Raw genomic sequence first — 8751 nt, forward strand, 5'->3', positions numbered from 1 at the left:
AACCATATAATTGTTCCTAGGAAATCTAACAAGCATATCTATGACTTCCATGGTTGATTTTAGAATTTTCAAAAACGGCCAAAATGGGGTTTAAGTTAATTTCCTTGTAAATTTATGAATTTTACTCGTTTTTGACCATTTTTCTTTCACTAAAAAGGGCATAAAGTGGCCTAGCCTTATCGAATCGAAGCATGTAATAGTTCCTAGGAAATCTAACGAGCATATCTACGACTTCCATGGTTGATTTTAGAAATTTCAAAAACGGCCAAAATGGTGGTAAAGTGAATTTCCTTGTTAATTTACGGATTTTACTCGATTTTGATCTTTTTTCTTTCACTAAAAAGGGCATAAAGTGGCCTAGCCTTATCGCATCGAACCATATAATTGTTCCTAGGAAATTTAACAAGCATATCTATGACTTCCATGGTTGATTTTAGAATTTTTAAAAACAGCCAAAATGGGGGTTAAGTTAATTTCCTTGTAAATTTACGAATTTTACTCATTTTTGACCATTTTTCTTTCACTAAAAAGGGCATAAAGTGGCCTAGCCTTATCGAATCGAAGCATGTAATAGTTCCTAGGAAATCTAACCAGCATATCTACGACTCCCATGGTTTATATTAGAATTTTCAAAAACGGCCAAAATGGGGTTTAAGTTAATTTCCTTGTAAATTTATGAATTTTACTCGTTTTTGACCATTTTTCTTTCAATAAAAAGGGCATAAAGTGGCCTAGCCTTATCGGATCGAACCATATAATAGTTCCTAGGAAATCTAACGAGCATATCTTCGACTTCCATGGTTGATTTTAGAAATTTCAAAAACGGCCAAAATGGTGGTAAAGTGAATTTCCTTGTTAATTTACGGATATTACTCGATTTTGATCCTTTTTCTTTCACTAAAAAGGGCATAAAGTGGCCTAGCCTTATCGGATCGAACCATGTAATAGTTCCTAGGAAATCTAACCAGCATATCTACGACTCCCATGGTTTATATTAGAATTTTCAAAAACGGCCAAAATGGGGTTTAAGTTAATTTCCTTGTAAATTTATGAATTTTACTCGTTTTTGACCATTTTTCTTTCAATAAAAAGGGCATAAAGTGGCCTAGCCTTATCGAATCGAAGCATGTAATAGTTCCTAGGAAATCTAACGAGCATATCTTTGACTTCCATGGTTGATTTTAGAAATTTCAAAAACGGCCAAAATGGTGGTAAAGTGAATTTCCTTGTTAATTTACGGTTTTTACTCCATTTTGATCCTTTTTCTTTCACTAAAAAGGGCATAAAGTGGCCTAGCCTTATCGAATCGAAGCATGTAATAGTTCCGAGGAAATCTAACGAGCATATCTACGACTTCCATGGTTCATTTTAGAAACTTCAAAAATGGCCAAAATGGAGGTAAAGTAAATTTCCTTGTTAATTTACGGATATTACTAGATTTTGATCCTTTTTCTTTCACTAAAAAGGGCATAAAGTGGCATAGCCTTATCGAATCGAAGCATGTAATAGTTCCGAGGAAATCTAACGAGCATATCTACGACTTCCATGGTTGATTTTAGAATTTTTAAAAACGGCCAAAATGGGGGTTAAGTTAATTTCCTGGTAAATTTACGAATTTTACTCATTTTTGACCTTTTTTCATTCCCTAAAAAAGGCATAAAGTGGACTAGCCTTATCGAATCGAACCATATAATTGTTCTTAGGAATTCTAACAAGCATATCTATGACTTCCATGGTTGATTTTAGAATTTTTAAAAACGGCCAAAATGGGGGTTAAGTTAATTTCCTTGTAAATTTATGAGTTTTACTCGTTTTTGACCATTTTTCTTTCACTAAAAAGGGCATAAAGTGGCCTAGCCTTATCGAATCGAAGCATGTAATAGTTCCTAGGAAATCTAACGAGCATATCTACGACTTCCATGGTTGATTTTAGAAATTTCAAAAACGGCCAAAATGGTGGTAAAGTGAATTTCCTTGTAAATTTACGGATTTTACTCGATTTTGATCCTTTTTCTTTCACTAAAAAGGGCATAAAGTGGCCTAGCCTTATCGAATCGAACCATATAATAGTTCCTAGGAAATCTAACAAGCATATCTATGACTTCCACGGTTGATTTTAGAATTTTCAAAAACGGCCAAAATGGGGGTTAAGTTAATTTCGTTGTAAATTTACGAATTTTACTCATTTTTGACCATTTTTCTTTCCCTAAAAAAGGCATAAAGTGGCCTAGCCTTATCGAATCGAAGCATGTAATAGTTCCTAGGAAATCTAACGAGCATATCTATGACTTCCATGGTTGATTTTAGAATTTTCAAAAATGGCCAAAATGGGGTTAGGTTAATTTCCTTGTCAATTTACGGATTTTACTAGTTTTTGACCATTTTTCTTTCACTAAAATATGCATAAAACGGCCTAGCCTTATCGAATCGAAGCATGTAATAGTTCCAAAGAAATCTAACGAGCATATCTACGACTTCCATGGTTGATTTTAGAAATTTCAAAATTTGGCCAAAATGATGGTAAAGTGAATTTCCTTGTTAATTTACGGATTTTACTCGATTTTGATCCTTTTTCTTTCACTAAAAAGGGCATAAAGTGGCCTAGCCTTATCGGATCGAACCATGTAATAGTTCCTAGGAAATCTAACCAGCATATCTACGACTCCCATGGTTTATATTAGAATTTTGAAAAACGGCCAAAATGGGGTTTAAGTTAATTTCCTTGAAAATTTATGAATTTTACTCGTTTTTGACCATTTTTCTTTCAATAAAAAGGGCATAAAGTGGCCTAGCCTTATCGGATCGAACCATATAATAGTTCCTAGGAAATCTAACGAGCATATCTTCGACTTCCATGGTTGATTTTAGAAATTTCAAAAACGGCCAAAATGGTGGTAAAGTGAATTTCCTTGTTAATTTACGGATTTTACTCGATTTTGATCTTTTTTCTTTCACTAAAAAGGGCATAAAGTGGCCTAGCCTTATCGCATCGAAACATATAATTGTTCCTAGGAAATCTAACAAGCATATCTATGACTTCCATGGTTGATTTTAGAATTTTTAAAAACAGCCAAAATGGGGGTTAAGTTAATTTCCTTGTAAATTTACGAATTTTACTCATTTTTGACCATTTTTCTTTCACTAAAAAGGGCATAAAGTGGCCTAGCCTTATCGAATCGAAGCATGTAATAGTTCCTAGGAAATCTAACGAGCATATCTACGACTTCCATGGTTGATTTTAGAAATTTCAAAAACGGCCAAAATGGTGGTAAAGTGAATTTCCTTGTTAATTTACGGATTTTACTCGATTTTGATCTTTTTTCTTTCACTAAAAAGGGCATAAAGTGGCCTAGCCTTATCGCATCGAACCATATAATTGTTCCTAGGAAATTTAACAAGCATATCTATGACTTCCATGGTTGATTTTAGAATTTTTAAAAACAGCCAAAATGGGGGTTAAGTTAATTTCCTTGTAAATTTACGAATTTTACTCATTTTTGACCATTTTTCTTTCACTAAAAAGGGCATAAAGTGGCCTAGCCTTATCGAATCGAAGCATGTAATAGTTCCTAGGAAATCTAACCAGCATATCTACGACTCCCATGGTTTATATTAGAATTTTCAAAAACGGCCAAAATGGGGTTTAAGTTAATTTCCTTGTAAATTTACGAATTTTACTCGTTTTTGACCATTTTTCTTTCAATAAAAAGGGCATAAAGTGGCCTAGCCTTATCGGATCGAACCATATAATAGTTCCTAGGAAATCTAACGAGCATATCTTCGACTTCCATGGTTGATTTTAGAAATTTCAAAAACGGTCAAAATGGTGGTAAAGTGAATTTCCTTGTTAATTTACGGATATTACTCGATTTTGATCCTTTTTCTTTCACTAAAAAGGGCATAAAGTGGCCTAGCCTTATCGGATCGAACCATGTAATAGTTCCTAGGAAATCTAACCAGCATATCTACGACTCCCATGGTTTATATTAGAATTTTCAAAAATGGCCAAAATGGGGTTTAAGTTAATTTCCTTGTAAATTTATGACTTTTACTCGTTTTTGACCATTTTTCTTTCAATAAAAAGGGCATAAAGTGGCCTAGCCTTATCGAATCGAAGCATGTAATAGTTCCTAGGAAATCTAACGAGCATATCTTTGACTTCCATGGTTGATTTTAGAAATTTCAAAAACCGCCAAAATGGTGGTAAAGTGAATTTCCTTGTTAATTTACGGTTTTTACTCCATTTTGATCCTTTTTCTTTCACTAAAAAGGGCATAAAGTGGCCTAGCCTTATCGAATCGAAGCATGTAATAGTTCCGAGGAAATCTAACGAGCATATCTACGACTTCCATGGTTCATTTTAGAAACTTCAAAAATGGCCAAAATGGAGGTAAAGTAAATTTCCTTGTTAATTTACGGATATTACTAGATTTTGATCCTTTTTCTTTCACTAAAAAGGGCATAAAGTGGCATAGCCTTATCGAATCGAAGCATGTAATAGTTCCGAGGAAATCTAACGAGCATATCTACGACTTCCATGGTTGATTTTAGAATTTTTAAAAACGGCCAAAATGGGGGTTAAGTTAATTTCCTGGTAAATTTACGAATTTTACTCATTTTTGACCTTTTTTCATTCCCTAAAAAAGGCATAAAGTGGACTAGCCTTATCGAATTGAACCATATAATTGTTCTTAGGAATTCTAACAAGCATATCTATGACTTCCATGGTTGATTTTAGAATTTTTAAAAACGGCCAAAATGGGGGTTAAGTTAATTTCCTTGTAAATTTATGAATTTTACTCGTTTTTGACCATTTTTCTTTCACTAAAAAGGGCATAAAGTGGCCTAGCCTTATCGAATCGAAGCATGTAATAGTTCCTAGGAAATCTAACGAGCATATCTACGACTTCCATGGTTGATTTTTGAAATTTCAAAAACGGCCAAAATGGTGGTAAAGTGAATTTCCTTGTAAATTTACGGATTTTACTCGATTTTGATCCTTTTTCTTTCACTAAAAAGGGCATAAAGTGGCCTAGCCTTATCGAATCGAAGCATGTAATAGTTCCTAGGAAATCTAACGAGCATATCTATGACTTCCATGGTTGATTTTAGAATTTTCAAAAATGGCCAAAATGGGGTTAGGTTAATTTCCTTGTCAATTTACGGATTTTACTAGTTTTTGACCATTTTTCTTTCACTAAAATATGCATAAAACGGCCTAGCCTTATCGAATCGAAGCATGTAATAGTTCCGAAGAAATCTAACGAGCATATCTACGACTTCCATGGTTGATTTTAGAAATTTCAAAATTTGGCCAAAATGATGGTAAAGTGAATTTCCTTGTTAATTTACGGATTTTACTCGATTTTGATCCTTTTTCTTTCACTAAAAAGGGCATAAAGTGGCCTAGCCTTATCGGATCGAACCATGTAATAGTTCCTAGGAAATCTAACCAGCATATCTACGACTCCCATGGTTTATATTAGAATTTTGAAAAACGGCCAAAATGGGGTTTAAGTTAATTTCCTTGAAAATTTATGAATTTTACTCGTTTTTGACCATTTTTCATTCAATAAAAAGGGCATAAAGTGGCCTAGCCTTATCGGATCGAACCATATAATAGTTCCTAGGAAATCTAACGAGCATATCTTCGACTTCCATGGTTGATTTTAGAAATTTCAAAAACGGCCAAAATGGTGGTAAAGTGAATTTCCTTGTTAATTTACGGATTTTACTCGATTTTGATCTTTTTTCTTTCACTAAAAAGGGCATAAAGTGGCCTAGCCTTATCGCATCGAAACATATAATTGTTCCTAGGAAATCTAACAAGCATATCTATGACTTCCATGGTTGATTTTAGAATTTTTAAAAACAGCCAAAATGGGGGTTAAGTTAATTTCCTTGTAAATTTACGAATTTTACTCATTTTTGACCAATTTTCTTTCACTAAAAAGGGCATAAAGTGGCCTAGCCTTATCGAATCGAAGCATGTAATAGTTCCTAGGAAATCTAACGAGCATATCTTCGACTTCCATGGTTGATTTTAGAAATTTCAAAAACGGCCAAAATGGTGGTAAAGTGAATTTCCTTGTTAATTTACGGATTTTACTCGATTTTGATCCTTTTTCTTTCACTAAAAAGGGCATAAAGTGGCCTAGCCTTATCGGATCGAACCATGTAATAGTTCCTAGGAAATCTAACCAGCATATCTACGACTCCCATGGTTTATATTAGAATTTTCAAAAACGGCCAAAATGGGGTTTAAGTTAATTTCCTTGAAAATTTATGAATTTTACTCGTTTTTGACCATTTTTCTTTCAATAAAAAGGGCATAAAGTGGCCTAGCCTTATCGGATCGAACCATATAATAGTTCCTAGGAAATCTAACGAGCATATCTTCGACTTCCATGGTTGATTTTAGAAATTTCAAAAACGGCCAAAATGGCGGTAAAGTGAATTTCCTTGTTAATTTACGGATTTTACTCGATTTTGATCCTTTTTCTTTCACTAAAAAGGGCATAAAGTGGCCTAGCCTTATCGGATCGAACCATGTAATAGTTCCTAGGAAATCTAACCAGCATATCTACGACTCCCATGGTTTATATTAGAATTTTCAAAAACGGCCAAAATGGGGTTTAAGTTAATTTCCTTGTCAATTTACGGATTTTACTAGTTTTTGACCATTTTTCTTTCACTAAAATATGCATAAAACGGCCTAGCCTTATCGAATCGAAGCATGTAATAGTTCCGAAGAAATCTAACGAGCATATCTACGACTTCCATGGTTGATTTTAGAAATTTCAAAATTTGGCCAAAATGGTGGTAAAGTGAATTTCCTTGTTAATTTACGGATTTTACTCGATTTTGATCCTTTTTCTTTCACTAAAAAGGGCATAAAGTGGCCTAGCCTTATCGGATCGAACCATGTAATAGTTCCTAGGAAATCTAACCAGCATATCTACGACTCCCATGGTTTATATTAGAATTTTGAAAAACGGCCAAAATGGGGTTTAAGTTAATTTCCTTGAAAATTTATGAATTTTTCTCGTTTTTGACCATTTTTCTTTCAATAAAAAGGGCATAAAGTGGCCTAGCCTTATCGGATCGAACCATATAATAGTTCCTAGGAAATCTAACGAGCATATCTTCGACTTCCGTGGTTGATTTTAGAAATTTCAAAAACGGCCAAAATGGTGGTAAAGTGAATTTCCTTGTTAATATACGGATTTTACTCGATTTTGATCTTTTTTCTTTCACTAAAAAGGGCATAAAGTGGCCTAGCCTTATCGCATCGAAACATATAATTGTTCCTAGGAAATCTAACAAGCATATCTATGACTTCCATGGTTGATTTTAGAATTTTTAAAAACAGCCAAAATGGGGGTTAAGTTAATTTCCTTGTAAATTTACGAATTTTACTCATTTTTGACCATTTTTCTTTCACTAAAAAGGGCATAAAGTGGCCTAGCCTTATCGAATCGAAGCATGTAATAGTTCCTAGGAAATCTAACGAGCATATCTTCGACTTCCATGGTTGATTTTAGAAATTTCAAAAACGGCCAAAATGGTGGTAAAGTGAATTTCCTTGTTAATTTACGGATTTTACTCGATTTTGATCCTTTTTCTTTCACTAAAAAGGGCATAAAGTGGCCTAGCCTTATCGGATCGAACCATGTAATAGTTCCTAGGAAATCTAACCAGCATATCTACGACTCCCATGGTTTATATTAGAATTTTCAAAAACGGCCAAAATGGGGTTTAAGTTAATTTCCTTGAAAATTTATGAATTTTACTCGTTTTTGACCATTTTTCTTTCAATAAAAAGGGCATAAAGTGGCCTAGCCTTATCGGATCGAACCATATAATAGTTCCTAGGAAATCTAACGAGCATATCTTCGACTTCCATGGTTGATTTTAGAAATTTCAAAAACGGCCAAAATGGTGGTAAAGTGAATTTCCTTGTTAATTTACGGATTTTACTCGATTTTGATCCTTTTTCTTTCACTAAAAAGGGCATAAAGTGGCCTAGCCTTATCGGATCGAACCATGTAATAGTTCCTAGGAAATCTAACAAGCATATCTAGGACTCCCATGGTTTATATTAGAATTTTCAAAAACGGCGAAAATGGGGTTTAAGTTAATTTCCTTGTAAATTTATGAATTTTACTCGTTTTTGACCATTTTTCTTTCACTAAAAAGGGCATAAAGTGGCCTAGCCTTATCGAATCGAAGCATGTAATAGTTCCTAGGAAATCTAACGACCATATCTTTGACTTCGATGGTTGATTTTAGAAATTTCAAAAACGGCCAAAATGGTGGTGAAGTGAATTTCCTTGTTAATTTACGGTTTTTACTCCATTTTGATCCTTTTCTTTCACTAAAAAGGGCATAAAGTGGCCTAGCCTTATCGAATCGAAGCATGTAATAGTTCCGAGGAAATATAACGAGCATATCTACGACTTCCATGGTTCATTTTAGAAACTTCAAAAATGGCCAAAATGGAGGTAAAGTAAATTTCCTTGTTAATTTACGGATATTACTAGATTTTGATCCTTTTTCTTTCACTAAAAAGGGCATAAAGTGGCCTAGCCTTATCGAATCGAAGCATGTAATAGTTCCGAGGAAATCTAACGAGCATATCTACGACTTCCATGGTTGATTTTAGAATTTTTAAAAACGGCCAAAATGGGGGTTAAGTTAATTTCCTGGTAAATTTACGAATTTTACTCATTTTTGACCTTTTTTCTTTCC

This window comes from Medicago sativa, chromosome 6, assembly GCF_051527215.1.
Source record: "Medicago sativa cultivar Bolivia chromosome 6, Bolivia_mono, whole genome shotgun sequence".
Lineage (NCBI taxonomy): Eukaryota > Viridiplantae > Streptophyta > Magnoliopsida > Fabales > Fabaceae > Medicago > Medicago sativa.